Source organism: Salarias fasciatus, chromosome 4 (genome assembly GCF_902148845.1).
Source record: "Salarias fasciatus chromosome 4, fSalaFa1.1, whole genome shotgun sequence".
Classification (NCBI taxonomy): domain Eukaryota; kingdom Metazoa; phylum Chordata; class Actinopteri; order Blenniiformes; family Blenniidae; genus Salarias; species Salarias fasciatus.
The window spans coordinates 17,540,768-17,560,812 of NC_043748.1; the positions used below are offsets into that span (position 1 = coordinate 17,540,768).

The window sequence follows — 20,045 nt, forward strand, 5'->3', positions numbered from 1 at the left end:
CGAGACGCCACAGAGCAGCAGCGATAGAGGGAAAATTGTTGCTGTGAGGACTTCCAGTCAGTTAGCCTGAAGCAGCGGGAACACGTGGTCTTAAGTGTTGTTCAGGAACTGACTGATGAAGCAAACGCAGGTGATTAAAGGTTAATATCAGCGAGGGACAGGATGAAATCACGGACAGCCTTTATGGCTTAGAGGGCTCGAACACATCAACCAGTGGCCCTCACGCCACAGGTCGTCGCTGCCTGTAATTAACTGTGGCATCCTTTAATATCGTGGGAGGGCTGTCAGATATTTCATAGCTTATCCAATATGTGTACATTTCCTGTAGTTAATGGATGAAAATAAAAACAGCTACAGGCTTATTGAATAAATTAAGCTGTTTCTTGCTTGGTCGTGCTGCAGTTTATGTTTCTCAGCAGGTGAACAAAGTTCTTAATACAAACTTGCACGTCGTTTTTTTCTTACTGTATGGAATTTGCATATTGTCCTTGTACTTGCTGTGCAGCCCAGCCTGCTGTCAGCAGTCATAGGCATGCATGTTAGGTGTATCTGAACTGGCCAAATAGGACAAAGTGTGTGTGCTTGCTGGTCATTTCACGTGTGCCCTGCCTGGTGTTTTGTGTTTGCTCAATAATCACCTACCGCCCCACAAACCTAAACTCAGTGAAGATGGTGTAAAAGGTAGATAGATGTGTTTCTACAATTATTACAGCTCTGAGCCATTCTGTGTTCTTATTCTTGGATAGTTGGTAGAGCACGCAGTCTTTTAATCCCAATATTGGCAGTCTGGTCTCCCATCTGTACCAGTCCTTATGTTGTCGTTTCTTTGAATTCTATGGATCCTGTAAAGTCCAGAGTCCGTGGAAACGTTGGTGATATGAATTATGCACTTATTTCAGTCTTAAGCATTAACTGGTGACCTCCTCGAAATTAATTGTTAGTTGCTAAAAATGTCAAAGGCCGACTTGTGAGTTTATTAGCCAGCAGCAGCAGATCTGCATCTGTGGCGTTGGAAGTTAGTGTGGATGCGTGCATCGAAGCTCCAGTAGTTTTCCTCCTCAAGCCGCCGTACAGCTAATCACTTCATTGCCTCCCGGAGGACAGGCCTAATGCATTTAACCACTCCTGAGGGACCTGATGCTTGACAGTGTGGAATAGCCTCTCTGCCCACTGCCACAACGCGACTCGCCTGTTGTTCTTTCTTTCTCTCCAGCCTTTCGCTTTCGCTCTTCTTCTGTCTGGTGGGTTCTAGATTTCTCTAAACTGTCCTTTCTACTTGACTGTTTTCGCCTCTGTTCTTGTCACTTTGTCTGCCTGTGTCCATTCACTGCTTCCTCCAGCACATTAGGTTCGAGATGAAATCATCTAAGCATTAAAAAAAAAAAGGCAGAGAATCCCACTTTGAGGAAAAAGCATAAAGTGATTGTTAAACTGTTGACGCCTTTCTTTTTCATTGGAGTAATAATGCACAGCACAGTACTCCTGGGCTTTATTGTTTTATACTGTGCACATCTGTCTCCTCAACAGTATCTTTTAGTCAGCCGGACTGTGACGAGGCAAAATAATTGTGTGGGCCCAAAATGTTGAGCTCATTGACACTGATGAAACAGTGGATCTCACTGTGAGTCCTTCTGTTTGAATTACCACAGCAGCCTTTTGTGCTGTTCAAGTTATGTAACACACACACACACACACACCAATTGGGACCAGGGTGATTCATCTAGATGAGCACCTGAACATATACCAGTGTCACTTTGATCAGGTCATAAAGGTTGAGCTGTAAGTGGGTAAAGGGAACAGAGCTGTTCACACACGATGCATGCCATTAACCTAATAGAATACTTTATTGATCCCTTCGGAGAAAGTGTCTCTCTGCATTTAACTCATCCTATTCATACCTTAACTACACACACTTGACCCTCAGCTGTCCGGGGAGCAAATAATGTCTGGAGTGAGGAAAAAAAAAAAGAAAAATCAACACGTGAAAATAAGTTAATATTGGATATTAAAAAGAAAAAAAAAAACACTTCATAGGAACGGTGCATATCAAGAGCTGAACGGATGATTCAACGTGGTTTCCCCTGGGTTTTTGTTTTCATGGCTACATGGTCATTCACATGTTTTACATTCACAGCTTCAAGGTGTAATTGTGTCCTTATTTGCTGGTGTCCCGCTGTGGAGTCACCACCACTTGGGATTACTGACCTATAACCTACAATTTCTCAGTTTGCAGATAAAACATGCAATCTAAATGTTATGCCTCATCAACATATGCAGATTGCATGACCTGCTGAGGCGACACTGCAGTGCAGCACCCAAATCACTCGCTCTGTAGGGGAATTTACACACCAAACTATTTGTTTAGATACAAAAACATCCACATATGAGCGACTTGAGGCATGTATGTATCATAGTATCTATGGTTAACAGGAAATTCACATTTACTGTCAGAATATATGTCATAAATAAGGACAAAGGCTTTTGGTTTGTTGGGGAGTCCTCAGGCTCACCCTAACTTCTTCTGTTGTCCCCGTTTAAATGACTTTGACCATGTGACATTGCAGTACCTGTCAATATGGGTTTGTCTCGCAGCCCAGTGGCGTCTGCACTGTGCTGTTTCAGCAGCGGCTGCCACCGGCTATCGGAGAGCAGGGACCTCGGCCGACGTGCTGCTGTACTTTGTGCGCAGGGTGATTAATTGCAAATCAAAAGTTATTCTTTGGTGTCCTTCTTTTCTTTTGTTGAGCAGTCTAAAGATTGCTAATCAGTAACGTAAACAGTGTGTGTATCTACTCCATCACGTGAGCAAATGGGATTCACTGCAATTAGCAATAAGCAAAGTTTATGTAATAAATATATACATTATATATATGCATATATTTTGGGGGTAAGTCTTCCATCTCTGCTTTTGTTTTTTTTTTCTCCTCCTTTTCCTTTTTATAGATAAGCCAGTTTTCACTGGAGTCCATCAGAACCAAAACAATACAGCAGGATCATAATATTGTGCCGGCTAGCTGGGGACAAGATAAAGTTTTCTGAATTTTCAGCCTGCAGCAGAGGATAAAACAGGACCGTTAATGCGAAGCATAACAAATTATGCTCACAGTGCAGGTGTCAATGACATAAATATTACTAAAAAGACTTAACTCACACTGCTCTCAAAGCTTCGGGCTCCTCCTCGCCCCTCAAGCTGTGCACTGTTCGTCCTTCTCAGACAATCTCCATCTTTGTCTTTTATCTCCAGCTTTGCTTTGCTCCTCGCTATGGCACATTGCCTTTAATCCCGTTCCCTCACGAGTCCTTGGCGTCCCTTCATTTCTTTATCATCTCTCGTTAACTTCTTTTCCCTCCTGTTTCTCTGGTTTTCCCTCTCTCTCTCTCCACCTCTGTTTGACCTTTAGTCCCCTAATGGAAGGCTGCAGCTTCCTGCTACCTACGTCTGCGTGAGGCTAAAAGAGAAAACAAGAGTGTGGATTTTCTGGGATTAGCATTTTAGCTGATTTATCTGCTCTCGCCAATTAACAGGGGTAATAAAACTTTTGTCTACGGGAAGAAACAGAGACTTTCTCATTCAGCATTATCAGAGCTGTGTTGCGAGATAGAAGGATCCTCAACAGAAGGCTAATGATATTCATTTAGTGTAGACAAAGACCTGCAGTGGGCGAGAAGTAATGGCGTCCTCCGTCTGAAAATAGGTTTATTTGTTTACTGAAGTGATAAATGGCTGAATTGTTTTCAAGTGGATGAACAAATTTGTAACCAATTGTAAGAAACCTGCATAGTCACTTTGAGCATGACTGGCAATTTGCAGTATGGACGTTGGTTACACACACACACACACACACACACACACACACCTCATGTTTCATGACACCAAAGCAACAACATGAAAGTCATTCATGAAAAGTAGACCTCAGATAAGGGGGCATTGGGTTGTTTAGGTATATTTAATTAGCAATCTAAAACAGTCGATGGAATGAGTGCAGATCTCATTAAGACTCTCTTCACAGGTTTTGAGTGGGATCTGTGTGCCCAGCTAATTTTCCCACTTTTAATTAAGGTCGCGAAGAGACGATTATTAAGTTGTGATAAGTCATAAAAGTAGGACAGCTTCCTGTTAAAGGTTATGTACCTAAGAAAGCGTGTTGAAAATGACCTGTATGTATTGACATAGTTTCTGATTTTGCCACTTCTTATGATCTTTTTTAATAAAGATGACTTTTGCTGCACATGCTTCAACTTTTGCTATTGCACAGAGCCTCTTTGGAGCTACGCTGCCCCCTTATGCTGTGGCTGAATGAAATGACAACCACTTTCCACATTAATTAGGGAAGACCGCTTCCAAAGGTTTCAATTTAACCAGGTCTCTTCACCACTTGCCAGGTCATAAATCACAGTAATTAGTGACTCAATATTTGCTTTAAAAACTTCATCCTTTTGTATTACATGTATTACACTAATGGAAACAGGGTGGGTAAGAGGAGCAGGGTTAAGCTTTGTGATTGTGGCAAATGGACTGTGCATGTATGCTTGAGCAGTGCGAAAAGGGCTTTACACTGTTGATCACATTCACCCATTCACACGCACTCACTCACACAGCCAGTGGAGGCTTCTGCCAGGGAAGGCCCTCAATCCATCCACTGGAGGTTCAGGGTTCAGATCACACTTCGACACGTGGACAGGAAGTGATGGGGAATCAAACCAACAACCTTCCCACTGCCAGACGTTCTCGGTGTGGAATTTACGTGTTTGTGTGTGTGAGTGGGTTTTGTCCAGGAACTCTGGTTTCCTACTTTGTGTCTTTTCTACTCTTTTACTGTAACCTTTTTTTTTACAGCCGTGTGTTCTTCATGGGGACAAACATTGGGGAAGTCATGACTTTTCCAGGTGTACACATGTTTTGAGTTTCGACTCTGATTAGGATCAGTGGTCATATCTGATGTTGGAGGAAATCTGAAGGAAATCAATGTCATTTCTGCTTCCTCCTCTGTTATCATTTCCCCGCCACCAGAACATCTTCGTCCAGTCCCTTTGCTTCCTGCCTCCTCCTTCCACACACCAGTCTCCTGCTCGTCCTCTCTCACTGCAATCATGAGCCTCCTCACTGCCTCTTCCTCTCCTGCATACATGAATAAACCATCTCAGCCTCGTCTCTCTCACTTTCCCACCAAACCATCAAACGTGAGCTGTCCCTCTAATGTAAGCGGTTCTCATTACTTCCTGTTGAAACTTCACATCCTCTGCTCTGCTACCGCCACTTCAGCCCCAAGTCTTTTGGTCAGTGTGTGTGTGTGTGTGTATTTTATCTCTTCCTCGTTAATTGACTTACTGAATACACGCTGTTGTACACATGTGTTTGTCTTGTTCCTTTTTTTTTAATTTTAATGATGTGCGTTTCTTTCCTTTCATGAATTTCAGTAATTTCTCAGACCAACATGTAAAACAAGAGAAATCCCAAATTAATTAAAGTGGGATTTAATAATCTTGTAGAGCTGTTACGAGGTGTAAGAACTTAATATTACTTTTAAAGGTGCACAAATTGATTTCTCAGATTTTTTTTTCCATATGTGCTATAATTAAAGATAAGATTAAAAAAAAGACAAATTTAGATATTGAAGGATCATTTAATTGTGTTATGTTGACTGACAAGGATCACATCTTTGAAACAAAGACTCCCGAAATGCAATCTGATGATAAAGCCGCGTTTATCAGAAGGATTTGGATGTGAGCGCTATTGAAAGAAAAAGACTGCAGAGGAGAAGATTGCTCACAGTGAGGTGAGCGGGAGAAGCTGTCAGGAATTGTGAGCGAGGCAGCAGAAACCGAGCACGGTACAGTAAAGATTGGAGAAATATTGAGGGAGAACTAGGAGGAGCGAGTGTAAATAATTTAGTGCATGTCAATAACGGCGTTTAAAGGTGAAATAGGGTCTTAGTTGCAGATGGGATCATTAAAGTCAGTTGGTTCCTGACTGGACTACCTGCTACCCGCTTTAACATCAAGTCGACCTCAAAACCAGGGCTAGCCAACCGCATCGCCGCTCTCCACAAATTAAAGTCCAGCCAAGCAAAACCAGGATGTTCCAGGCAATGTTTACGTTGGAGACGAATCTGGGCGTTTTACCCACAAGGCACGAAGTCGTCTTAAGGTGCTCCTTGCTGAGAAATGTAATGCCAATTCAATACCAATACTTTTAGTCGAAAGTATTCATCAGGTTCTTAAAATTTGAACAATAACAATAAAATAAACAATATTGAAGCTGAGGACGTCCCAATGAACAGTCATGCTGAAAACATCTTCCCAGTTCAATTGTTTCAATCTAATAAAGTAGCCTAAAGGTTTTAAATGTGGCATCGTGTGCAATTTTGTATTTCACATTTCTGAGTTCTTGTTTTTTTTTTCATAACATCTATTTATTTCTGGTTTCATAATATAAAAACTAGAAATTCAAAGCAATAGGCAGCAGAAATGTGCCTCCATTCATGAATCAATTGCTAACTTTCCCTCTAGTGATCTCTTGTGCAGGAGGCTTAAAAAAACCAATACTTCACAACCAGCTAATTGGTTTGAAATTGTTTATCAAATGATTGTGAACAGCCTCTCCAAAAAGCTCTTTTCATACTCGGTCAATTTGTTATCCATGAACCTCACTGGCTGCAGCTGTTTTCTGTGTCATCTTTTTTTATTTGCTTCTTTAAAATAAACAGTTGTCATGTAATCATGGGATATTTAATTTTGATAAGTTCTCTATTTTTGATTGTGAAATAATGTGGTTTTACCGGCTTTAAGTTTTTATTTAAATTCATTCTGTTCTCGCCACCTGTTGGAAGGATTTCTCTACATGTTAGATCTGCGTTCCCAGTGTTTGTTGGGTTTACTTTTCGTTATATATCCTTGGTGTTTTTTGAATTGATTGATCACGGCTGTTTCCTGAGAGGAGACAGCTGTCATCTGAAAAAGCTTTAAGACCACACCAGGAGACCAATTTCTGTGCCTCCGAACAAACCGAGTCCCGCTCAGATTCGAAATCTGTTTTTAGGCAGAGGCTATAAAGCCATTACTCTCTCTCTCTCTCTCTCTCTCTCTCTCTGTCTGTGCACACAAATGCATGCATTTCCTCATAGCCTGAGCGGATTTATGTGCGCATTTATATTTCCACGTGCGCTCACACACTTGGAGCTGAACTTTCTGCCTCCTCAACACAGTGTGGGGTTTTTGAACTGTGTGTGTATATTTTTGTTTGCAAAAGACAGAGAAGTTGATGGTGCAGTTCTCGAAAATAATCAAGCTTTTTATCCCTAATTACAAATTCAGAATTTATAAATTTCGTATTAAAGAATATTGAAATAACTGTATTAATAACTAACTATTGTATTTGTGTATTCCACTGTATATCCAAGTGCTGTCATATTTTGGGTTATTTGTACTCATCATGTGGCAAAAAGCTAAATTGACACACTGAAGGAAAGTCCCAGACACGAAGTCCTTCATTGTTTTAGATCTATGAACGATAAATATATTGAAAGTATGTGTAGGTCAAAACACTGAGATGACGAATGTGTTTATAAATGACTGTGAAGTAAATGGTTTCTTTGGACGTAAGTCAGAAACTTGATTGACTGAATCAGCTGGCAGGGGTCACAGACTTGGAGGGACTCTTGAATAATTACTTCAAAGCTGCATATTTTCTTTGTACATGACACATAAAATGAGGCAATTTCTTCCGAGTTCTTTGATTATCTTACCATGACTTATTATTATGAAATAAAGCCAAACTGGCCCGTAGCTACGCTTTCTTATTAAAAAGAAAAAATGTCATTAGCACAGTAATGACAAACCAGATAATGCACTGACATTAGTCAACTCCTAATTTATGGTCGGGAAGCCGTGGGTTCTAAAAAGAAAAACAGGAGCTTATGAAATCAAATGAAAATATGATGTATGAGAGAAAAAAACGAAGGTGTTACGCTTTGTTCTTTTTTTTTTTTTAGTTAAATCAATCCAATTTATCTCACAGACTCACAAGGAGCAAAGAAGTAACGTCTCATCAAATCCGTAACGTGTTGATTTGCCATCACACTGTGTAATGTGTGTTTTTCTAGGCTTTTGTGCCTGTCACATTTCCGCAATTTTGTAATTACAAGGTCTTGTCACAGCAGTGCACTTTTATGTATTCCTTCGGCTCGAGGCAAAAAAAAAAAAAAAAAAAAAAAAAAAAATTCAAGAAAGTATATCATTATAGCGACAACGCTGTGGACACACACACAGAAAACCCATGCTGCGACCTTTTCATCTCTCCCTTGTTTTCATCCTGAGAGGAGGCTGGCACTTGACACTTCATGGCCATTTTCTGCTGGGTTCAGTTTGGCTCTCTCTCCCTTTCTCTCTCTCTCTCTCTCTCTCTCTCTCTCTCTCTCTCTCTCTCTCTCTCTCTCTCTCTCTCTCTCTCTCTCAGTGGAGGGTCTCCGCTCAAAATGCAAAGAAACGGGTGAGCGAGAAGGTTAGCGCATTTCAATGAAAGTCTCTCCATTCTGTCCACTTTTACTCCGCTTGATCCCTTTCTATCTCCGTCTCGTTTTCATCCATTTCACACTTTTTCTCCCTTGCCGATCCCTTCTTTATATTCAGGGTTCTGTGGGGTGGCCCATTCGCTTCTTCTCCTTTTCTTCACGTCTCCTGCCTCTCCTCTCCAGTCTGTCTCCACTCACCTTCCTATCCTTCCTCCTCTTCCCTCCTGCGTTCATCCCTTTTTTCCTTAGACATGTAATCAAGTGGCATTATAATCCTTTATCTTTATGAGCGGCGTTCTCTCTAGTATTTTTGTGTGTGTGTGTGTGTGTGTGTGTGTGTGTGTGTGTGAGGGGAGGTGTTTATGGGGGGTTTGGCCAAGCCACAAATGCTCCAAGAGCCATATTCAAATCTCATTTCACACTGCTGAAGGTGAAAAGACCTGACACAGCACTCTGTGAAGAAAGGAGGAGGAGGAGGAGGAGGAGGAGAGGGTGAGAACGAGAGGAGTGGTGAAGGGAGGAATGCGAGAGATGCGAAGGAAATGACGGTGGAGACCGGACCTAAAGTGGAGGAGGAGAGCGGCGGACGTGCTCGCTGTTGGCATTAAGGTACCTGCATTGTCAAAACAGAGGGAGGGGGGACCGGGAACAAAGGAGGACTCTGGCCAATACAAACCTGGGAGGGAGAGGAGGATGGAGGGAACGGAGGAGACATACATCTGGGTCAGGGACAGGAAATCCTCAGACTGGGAGAGGTGGGCAAGTTTTGAAAGTTCCCTCATTGTCAGCAATCATCTTATTTCTGTTTCTTTTTTCAAATCTCCAAATTACACCTCTCCTGCTTACGCCCTCTTTTTTTTTTTTTCCAGGTGAAGTTAACCCCCCCCTCCTTCCTACAGCACCTCCTCCCTCCCCCTCTCTCTAGCACAGTTTGCATGTTTATGCAAATGAGGTAATTAGGAAGCTGCTTGGCTTCGCTGGAGCTGTAAGGTTTGAGGAGAGGTGTGGAGAGAGAGAGAGAGAGAGAGAGAGAGAGAGAGAGGACCCAGATTGATTCCGGCTTTGGTGTTTGACTGAATGCTTGAATGTGCATCAGCATTTCTCATCTCAATATTATCACATATTCCCTTTAAACTTCATTATGTTTCTCTGTATCTGAGCACAGTTTAGTGTGCTTCACTCTGCTTTCATCACTGGAACATCATCTCTTTTCTCCTGTCGAGACACAGCCGTCTGTTTTCTGCCTCCTCCTTCTCCTCAGCTTCCTCTTGTCCTCTTATCCTCTTCTTTTTGTCGCCATTGCTTCCAGTATTTCTTTTCTGCCTCTGTTATTGCTCTCTGTTTCCATCTCCTCTGTCTCACCTTGCCTCCTATGTTTTCTCTGCTAATCCCCCAACTTACTTTTCCACTTCTTTCATCTCCATTTATTTCCGCCTTTTCCCCGATGGCTCCCCCATTGTGCACGCAAAATTGTGGTTCCCTGCCTGTGTCAGATTTAATCTCTTCCCCCAACCCTTTCTTCTGTTTTGCCTTCTCCTAAATCATCTGCATTCATCCGTGCTGCCTGCATCATGCTTACAATGTGAAGTGTTTCTTTACCTGATCTGCGGGTACAAAGGTATCAGCCGCTCTGTTTGATCGATAAAATCTGTTTCCATCTTCCCTACACTCCCACAGAAACATTCACAAGCTTGACACCTCCTATACCAGGGACAGGCGGGTGTTATAGTGAGAACCGCAAATATTTTGGACAATCACGTAGCAGTTAGTGCAAGTTCATTTGAGCCCAGTTTGTTTCTTTTCTTTGTGGAGGTTGCATGTTCTCCCTGTGGAGGTGTGGATTCCCCCGGTGTATTTTGGCTTCTCCTCACAGCCCAAAGTCGTATGTGTGTGTTTGTGTATGAGGCTTATTGGTGTCTTCAAATTGTCCGTAGGGCATGTAAATAGCTGAAAGCATTAGATAAAAATGTTATGGCGGGTCGGTGAGCGTAGTTTCTTCAACAACACTGTATGCTGCAGTTCCAGGAAAGGTTTCACAAGTATTGAATGCTCACGTGCGCACGTACATGCAGCCACATCCCTGCTCCATCAGAAGAGCTCTCGTTTGTCAAGCTTGCCTCCTCAGGGTTGGCAGCAAGGCTGTGTTCTCTCTCTCTCTCTCTCTCTCTCTCTCTCTCTCTCTCTCTCTCTCTCTCTCTCTCTCTCTCTCTCTCTCTCTCTCTCTCTCTCTCTCGTAAAGACACAAAGCCACACACAGACATGTGCCGTTGCGCGCGCACACACACACACACACACACACACACACACACACACACACACACACACACACACACACACACACACACACACACACCACCTCACACCATTTCTCCCCGAGTTTTCAAACTTTGGATGGCAGTTTCCTGTCAGGGCATGAAAGCCACGGGAAAGAGATTTCTAAAAGGAGAGGAAGAGACGGGAGGAGAGGAGATAAGGAGTGCTGACAGATGTTCAAGTCGACGCTCTTTGCCCCACAGTGGAGGAAAAAGAGGAATGAATCTGTCGTTACTTCTCCTCCTCCTCCTCCTCCCCCCATATATCGCTCCGTCTTCCCTCAAAACTCTGTATCTCTCCTCCCCTTCTTGTTTTCCCCGCTTGTAAAAACCCACATTAAACAAAATTGACTTCATTCCTTTGATCTTAAGGCAATGAACCTTTTAGGCAACTCTAAACAGAGTACAACAAAAACAGAGCAGAATAGATTTCCAAGCCGCTCGCAGATCGTGCTGCCGCAGATTTCAGACGGCTACGAGCTTAACGGGAAAGTCGAATTCAAGACGAGGAGGGGCTGAAAGCTAAATCACGAAACCCTCGCAAATGCAGTCACATTCGCCTCTCTTGCGTTTTAAATTAGGAGGATAATAGTGCTTCCAGCCAATTAAGGAACACCTGGGACAATGATAGCACCCACTGTCCTCATTACTGCTGCTGAGTCTCCGAGTGTGTGTGCAGAGAGGTGAGGGGGATCGAGGACGCTGTGGCAAAAAGCCAAATCTCGCAGAGGAGTCTGTCTCAAACACACAGAAACGCCACACACGTATGTGCAGCTGCGCGGCAGTCGATGCTTTTTGCACTGCTTTCTGTAGCAACTGACACTATCAGTGTCCACAGAAAAGAGCAGAGAACTGCTTGATCTGGTTTGGAGTCGGAAAAAAAAAAAAAAAAAAAAGCAAGTACACACACACACAAACACACACAAGCGCTCAGAAGGTCCTGCGTCAGCCCGGAAGATTGACCGTTTGTTTTATTTGGCAAGCCTACAAGTATGAGGTCTGTCTGCCTCACACAGGAGCCACCAGAGGAAAACTTCTGTCATTTATCAGGGTGAAACCAATGACAGCAAGAGCTCTAATAGTAAATCAGTGGCAGCGTTATTGGACCTCCCCCTTCCTCGCCACTATGGATTTGTGGTGGGAAACCTGTTATAAATCAGTCAATAACAGACAGGAGTGTGCGCACACACACACACGCACACAAAATCCCTTCTCACTTGCAGTGAGTGTGCACACACACACTCACACGCACATACATAATAAATGATAATGAATGTGCCGAGTACTTACTCATGACGGGAATTCAGTGTTTTCTTTTGGATCAGATGTTACGTCTCGTTTTTTGTTTTTTCCCTCTCCAGTGTTCTTCAATTATTATGAATCATTGTAATCGGAAGATGTAGATCAATTATAACCACCGCCGTTGAACCAGAAAAGTTGCAGTTGACGTTAAAGCGTCCTGACTAAGTAGCGAGGACTGTTGTGGAGGATATTGCTAAAGGCTTGGAGGTGATCAGACTGCAGTAACGCTGAGGTGTTATGCATACCTAGGTCAGGTCAGGTGGCATGAAATCCTCCAAAAACCACCTTGAGACTCCAGGTTTGAAGATTTAACACAAAAATTTGCTTCATCTCAAAAATAAACTTTGAACCACTTAGTAATAGTTTAATTTTTTCTATTTAGCCTGTGCCAGAAACCATTGACATCACCTCCGGGTGAGATTCCGATATCTTTTAGTCCATTTCCTGGATAAATCTGCGTGTAATGACTCCAGCCTTCCTCCCTTCCTGATGAAGCTGTTCTTGAGTGATTGCCTTGGCTTGAGTTAATAATCTTGTCAGAGTTCCAGGTTCATTGCTTGTTTTTTGTTGCTTATGCAACTTTCAGCGCCACACCTTGCCCTTCCAGTCAACTCCATGCCGACGCTTTGATCCTGTGAACAGGCAGCCCTTCCAGCAGCGATCTGAGGCTGACGCTTCTTGTGGAGTGGATGGGGGTTTTCTGGAGAACTTTCAAGTCAGCAGTCTTTTGCATGATTGCAGTAGTATGTTCTGAACCTGACCCAGAAAGCCATGTGACTTTTACTGCATTAATAGTGATGAACGCTAAGACACCTTCTGAAATGCAGAGCAGACCAGGGAAACTGCGCATTGCTTTTATTTTAAAAGAAGGCTTGAGCTTTTTTATGTTGCATAGAATGACTGTTTTGCCAGTATTTGGCTTATAAGTGCTCCTAGGTGTTAATATGTGTGTCATATTGAATTAATTCATTTGAGATTGAATAAAAACAATCAAGCGAATGCAGTAAACTATCCCATAAAACCTATTCTTACCTAGTTTTTTTCTTATACTTCTTGAATTGTATAAAAATATACTGAAGGAAACTTTAAAGTAAAAAAAAAAAATGTTGCTCAAACTCAGAAGGGAAGTAAAAAGTGCATTTAAGGCAGCTTTTCTTTTTTTTTTTTTTTTTACAAGACTTTCCTTAATAGAGTGATGTTTGTGATCTTTAGTCAGCATCTAAGCTCAGCAAGTGCAGCGAGCCATGATCCTGCAGCTTCCACTCTCTTCTCACTTCACTTTCGCTCACGTCCCAGCTCGTCAGTCCTCCTGCCACCCAAGGATTTATGGATATGCACAAATTTTTTTAGGGTTATGCTCTAAATCTATTTCCCCAAGGAGTTAGCGTGAGGCTAATGATGAAAGCCTCTTCACCGTGCAAATTGTTGTCTTAGCATCAGTGAGGGCTTGTCGTGTCGCTGATAAGAATTTACTGAAGAAAGCACTCATGCTGACTTAAAGACACAATGCACTCAGTATCCAAACAGCGCACGCAGGACGAGAGTCTCGCCTGCTTGATTCGAGCTAATGCTGTTAAAACAGATTAATCTCATGGGGTCACCGCTTCAGTGTAATCCACTGGCAGCCGCTGTATAAAGACGATTTCTGACACAAAGCTCAGTTTCCTCTTCATCGCTGAAAGACAGACAGTGAGAAATGAAGAAAAAGAGGTGGAAGAGTGGAAAGAAAAAGTGAGACGGAGAATGAGAGCGAGGCGAAGGGGCAGCGGGGGACAAGGAGATGAGAGAGAGTCGAGGGAGGGGGGAGGAAGGGGAGAAATCAAGACAGATTAAGATACTCAAATGGAAACGAGATATTTAAAATTCCAAAAGGAGGATGCTAGATTAAAGAGGAATCAAAGGAAATCTTTCATCTTTTTTCTTTAAATGAAAAGTTAATTGCTGTGAAGACCAAAACTATATTTGACAGAAGAGTTTTCACTTCCTTCTTAAACTTATATAAGAATAACAATGTTTTTGCTTTTTAAATTTAAATAATTGGTCCTGATAAATGTTGGACATTTCTGAATGATCACCTCTGCGGTTCAGTTCATCATCACTTACACTGAACGGAGTTAGTCCGCATTAACTTCTGTGCCAAGAGCAGCTGCAAACAATTTCACATGAAGTGATCTGGTTCTGGATGTCTGTCAGAAAGGAAGATTGAGCTCAGAGCTGCTGATGGCTTCAGGCTCAATTCAAGACACGAGAGAGATTCGACAGTCAGAGTCATTTCATTTCAATGCTATAAAGAAAAAAAACAGCTTTTTAATTCACATTTAGCCTTCAATGACCAAATTATGATGTGATCTGTATGTCATTAATGCAAACTACTCTGTGTTCACATTATATTAATTGAGTTCTCGTGACAGCCTGTCAAAATGAATTGTGTTAGCAGGTTGTATTTTCAGGACTGACCCTTAAAGTGTTATTTCCACGGAGCATACGCTTCCTGGGGGGTAAATCTGCCCACTCGGCTGGTCTGTGATCCATAGCAAATGTCTGGACGGATCGGGCCGCACTGCAGACTCAGGATAATGCGGCTGGAGGCAGAAGATGGGTTTGACACCCATCTGTCACTGACTAGCTGGAATAGCTTGAAGTGTGTGCCTGTGGCTGCAGGTTAACAACCCATTTTACTGCAGAGGGCTGATATTTTAACTCATCTCTAGGAGAAATATTCAAGCTGCCAAACATGACACTGGGTAAGAGCACTAAATTTACCAAATGTAAAAATGTGCCACAGCGCTGTTGGACAGTTTTGAAATAATGTCTGCACTCAGTTAACCCTTTACCAGGCAGGCGATGCTTTGGTAATTTCCACATTTCCTCGAAAATAAAAATTAATTAGTGGTGCTAAACATTGCTGTTGTGGGATTTGTGTTGTTGGTAAAAATGACAACACAACAAAGTTATTGCAGTCCAAATTTGAGCCTCTTGTGGGCTGGTTTTTGGTCACGGGCCTTATGTTTCATACCCCTGATACGCAGAAATTGTAATAAAAATGTATCCCACTTGGAAACATTTTAAAGCTGATTTGGTATAATTTTGTCACATATAGTAAAATGCATGTAATCCATAATGAATATACAGAAGAAAAATAATTTCAGCAAACGACTCATGAAGGATTAATCTGTGTCTTTCTTGCTATCTATTTCAGGTTATTTTACATGGAGAAGTTATTATTGAAGTGATTGTATGTCTTCTATAGACAGAAATGTGAATTCATGTAATTGCAATGAATCTGGCTTTGAGATGCCAACAAAACCAGGTTTTTGCACAAGCATATATAATGTTTACATTCTATGAAGCTGAGTAACACCAGCAGTGCTCAGCATATTCCCCACAAGTTTCCTACGTCTTTATTCCACCGTAAGCCAACGAAGAACGGCACAAAAATATAATGGGATTGGACTCAGCTCCAGTGATGGAAGTCTGACTGCAGCTCCCAATTTGGATTCACGTCTATTTAATTAATTGTTTTATAATCATCCTCTTGTTTTTGGCAGAAATACCCCAGCTAAGAGACGCTTTTCATTACTAAACTAAAATGTGATGACCCAAAAGTTGATGATTAAACTGTGTGTGCAGCTTTGGCGGCCTTTCAGTGTGATATACTGTATGCTTTTGTTTCATTAGTGGCTTTTTTAGCCTTCAGACTTTGTTTCATGCTATGAATCTTTAACATTTTACATTTGTATTCCCCAGTCCTGTCCTTACGTGTTAATAGTTTTTTTTAGAAATGATCTCAAGAACAAGGTGTTCTTAAGGCTGTATTTCTTTGTAATCTAGGAGATACTAGATGTTTTGAATTAATCTGACTTGAATGGTATTATTGGCCCCCATCTGGTGAAATGTAAATGGAAAATAAGTTGGAAAAGCCTTTAATAGCAATTGACCTTAACTGTTTGGTGAAGTTTAACTGAACCACTTTGCCTCTATAACGGACCATAAAAAGCATTTGATCACTCCCAAATTTGCATTCAGTACAGGCTGATTTTAGAAAAATTACAGTGGCTCTAAACCACACGTGTTCAGGTTTACTCGGCGAGGTGCAAAGCAGAGTGGGGAATTATGGTCTTCTCCATAATGTTAGAGCCACATTTATCACATTTTAGAAGGCAATTTTATAGTGCTGTCAAAAAGCCAGCCATCATATTCAGTGTTGGCTCCTCCGTCAGTCGCTGGTGTATAAACACATTATAGTCTCACATTGGCTGTATTGATAGTCTGAGTAACAAAGTAATGTGTTGTTTTGATCACTCAGCAATAGGTGTCAAAGCCGGTTTGTCTCAGGTCACTGGATGAAGCATCGCCTGATAAAACCAAAGAGACAGGGAGTCTGTGCATATGTGTGTATCGGTGTGTGAGTGTGTTGATGTGTGTGTGTTGTTTATGGCAGCCTGAGTTGTGCTCTCAAGGGATACTTGCCCTGAAGTGATTGTAACAGCATTACCCACTGTCTGCGATTGAATGGCCCAATGGCGCGTCTCTTCTGATACACACACACACACACACACGCACACACAAACACATCCCTTTGGGAAATTGCCACTCATCAGGGATCTGACTTTTGTTTTGTTTTGCTGTTGTTGTTGTTTTGTTTTTTTTTTTCTCTCACTGCTCAGTTCTCTAATTTTTTTTCGGCTCAGTCACGCGCAGCTGTACGCCATCCAGGAATTTCAGACGTGACAGAACGCCAAACATGTTTACACAATCAGACCGCGTGTTTCCTGTCGAGAGTAGCAGTGTGTGTGTGTTTGTGTGTTGGCCACCAATATTTTGCCACCTTCGCTACATTCTGACACAGTGAAAGAAAGAATTAAAGTGATGTTGAGACGAGTTGTTGTGCTAAGTCGGTGTGAGTCGCGAGGGCTGCGATGATCCCAGAATTGTCCCAAATCACTTGACACACACACACACGCACGTACACTTGCACACACACTGTACACAGTGTACTCCAACTGAATTAAAGGGAAAGAAGGGAAAAAAAAGAGAAAAAACAACTTTTTCTAGAACTTTTCAAGTCAATCTTTCAAACTTGTGGAGTCATAATGTAACACAAGCAGGCACTTTTTTAATAACTTCCACACGTTGACTCTGAGGATGATGTGCTGCAGAGTGTCTGCATGGATATCAGATCAGATCACACGTCCTGATTCAGCTTCTGGTGAGTTTGAATTAAATTGTACACATAGTAATAGGAATTCTGTCATGCAAGGATTGTATATGCAGAACCTTACCTGGTATCTCTGTCTGAAATTATAAATCTGTTATTATAAGAAATAGAATATTTCAGAGAGATTTAGTCATGAGCCCAAACTTCCCTCTACTCCCATCGAGTCCTATGCATTAGGCTCATTCTGCAAGCGAGTGAAAGAAAGAATTTCAATAATTCACCATTTATATCAAACAATCAAGTATCCTGCTATCTGTCAAAAAAATATTTCAGTTTCCAGTTTTCTTACGTTACGACTTGGTGACACAGCCCTAAAGATAGGCCTCAAACAAATGCATTATTTTCTGCAACCATGCAAATAAATCAGAATTAAGAATTTACATGCATGAAATTTCCCTCTTTGAACGCACTCTGCTATTGTTAAATGAAATTCTCAACATACATCGCTCACAGCCCTCAATATCAGAATATCATCTGAAACTCATTTTTTGAGCTCACAGTTTCTTATCTCGAGCCTTCATTTTTTTTGAGAATTTCAAACATCACTTTTACCCTTTGGATATTAAATACCGGATGCTTGATCTCAGTGTACACACCCAGTGAGGACTGAAAACAAATCATTTCACAGCTCTTTTTTTTTTAATCTAATCAAAGTTGCTTGTGTCAAATGCGAGAGTGATGAATGTGCTGCTCAAGCCTCCCAGTATGTTTTCTGCTGTTGTTTTCCACGCAGCCTCTTCCTGTGTCTGTCTCAGACTGTCGCAGTGAGTGTGTGTGGGAGGGGGAAAGCAAGTTTTTCCATGGCTCATCACAGCCTTTAGCTCATAGTGCAGCTAAATGGGTGACTATATCCGCTACCCCAATTAAGGGTGTTAATGTGCGAGTGTGTGCGTTGGAAAAAAAAAAAAAGAAAAAAGTGCAAATGTGCTGTGTGTGTGTGTCAGCACATCGGCGACGGCCTCGTGTGTCGTCTTTCAGCCTCTCTCTCGCCCTCTTTTGTGTCGCACACGTTCATCAGTCACCCTCACTGTACACAAAAAATCCTTGAAGCCTACCCACGGCGCAGGATGTTTTGAAAAGAGACTGCAGAAGAGGCAAATTTGACACGCAAACGAATTGGACGGTGTTAATTTTTTAACCGCCGCTCACCGCCGACACAGGCGGACCGAATATTCACACAGGAGCGCACGCCTCCCAACCACTTCTGCAAAGCTGTCTCCTACTTAATTGTAGTCGCCAGTAATAGCTGCAGGGTCTCCCCAAGAAGCTTTGTCAGGGGAAATAAAACACAACAGAGTAAGAATAAACTTCCTGCATCCCCAGGAAGCTGCTGTTGCCATGGTAAAGCTAATTTGAAAGGCCAGTTATGAAAAGGTGAAACACTAACCCGTTTTGAAAGAGATTCTATTATAATACGCTGTAGAGTATGTAGAGTGCTCCTGAGATAATAAACGGTAAAGATGAGATAATGCAGGTTTATTATGACAATGATAACTCGGCTAAAGTGCTGGTAAGTCACCGAGTGTGATGGGTCATTCCTCTTTTTTACGATACGTCCAGCTGCTTTCGCATCAAGTCAGAGGATTAAAAAGATGTCAGCGACTAAATCAGCTTTTTTTTTTTTTTCTTTTTCACAGCTTGTAATGAACAGTCTTCAGTGTCATTACCCTATAAAAACAAGGTCCACTTAATCCTGTCATGAGATTTAGTGCTGACAAACACATTTGCTGTCATGTGTGCTCGTGCACGTTATAATAACCACAGCAACACATGCTATGCGCTGGATGGCATGCACCCAGCTCAAATGTGATCTTACACTTTCTCTTTAGTTTTCAGTTTATAGAGTATTGTTTTGTCCATGTGTGTTTGTGAGGGAGGGATAGAGTGTGTGTGTGCGTGTGCGTAAGGCTGCATATGTCTACTTATGCACATGTCCAGCGAGCGCTTGGCGTCTCGCCTCTTCCTGGCTGCCAGTTAAAAGCAAGTCGACTCACCAAGTCCGCTGTTATTATGCATTCACTCGGGCTCCGACTGCTACTGGCCAGCTTTGTAGCCTTCCTCACTGGTGACGACGCTCACGGAGGCCGGTGGAGCCAAAAAGAACAAAGTTTCTGTCATTCTGTCTCCCTTTTTACTTTTCCCTCACGTTATTCTGCTTCTTGCCTTTGAGTCCTCGCTCAAACATGCAGACCGTCTTGGCAGCAGCGGCTCACGAAGTGAAACGCTGCAGCGTTTGGCTCCTTTAAAAGTGTGAATGCTCTCAAAGCCAAAAACATACGCAGTCTTGAGTTCTGTTTTTCAAGTGTGCAAAAATATACAGGTGCACTGGAGAGATGTGTGCGCTTGTTTGTGTGTATTATATTCACAGATAAATGTGAAACCGTCCATGAGGTAAGTGGTAGGAGATGGAAAGCTATTTCCTTTTGCGCAACACCGTGATGGGCCTAAATGAATCGTCAATGAAGGCGCAATGACTGTTGACATTGATTTACTCTTCGCCGCCGTACCGCTCCGTGTGTGTTTGTTTGTGAGAGGCGATTGTTCTCAGTCAAGCAACGCGTTCTGTTATGCAGACGGGTGAGTTCACGACGAGAGCGTTGCTTTTACCGGGCCGGATCGGACTGATGGGCCTTTGGGGCGAAGACGATCATTAAATGCCTGCGAGTCGAGAGGTGATGTTTTGACGCGGGTGATTTTCAGACG

At 42.3% G+C, this 20,045-nt stretch overlaps 1 protein-coding gene across 3 annotated transcripts in view; it reads left to right on the top strand.

The window, feature by feature from the left end:
- The window catches only part of LOC115387012 (voltage-dependent T-type calcium channel subunit alpha-1I-like), a 157,447-nt gene that overhangs the window by 25,033 nt on the left and 112,369 nt on the right, over positions 1-20,045 (top strand). The gene's annotated exons all lie outside the window — the stretch shown is intronic.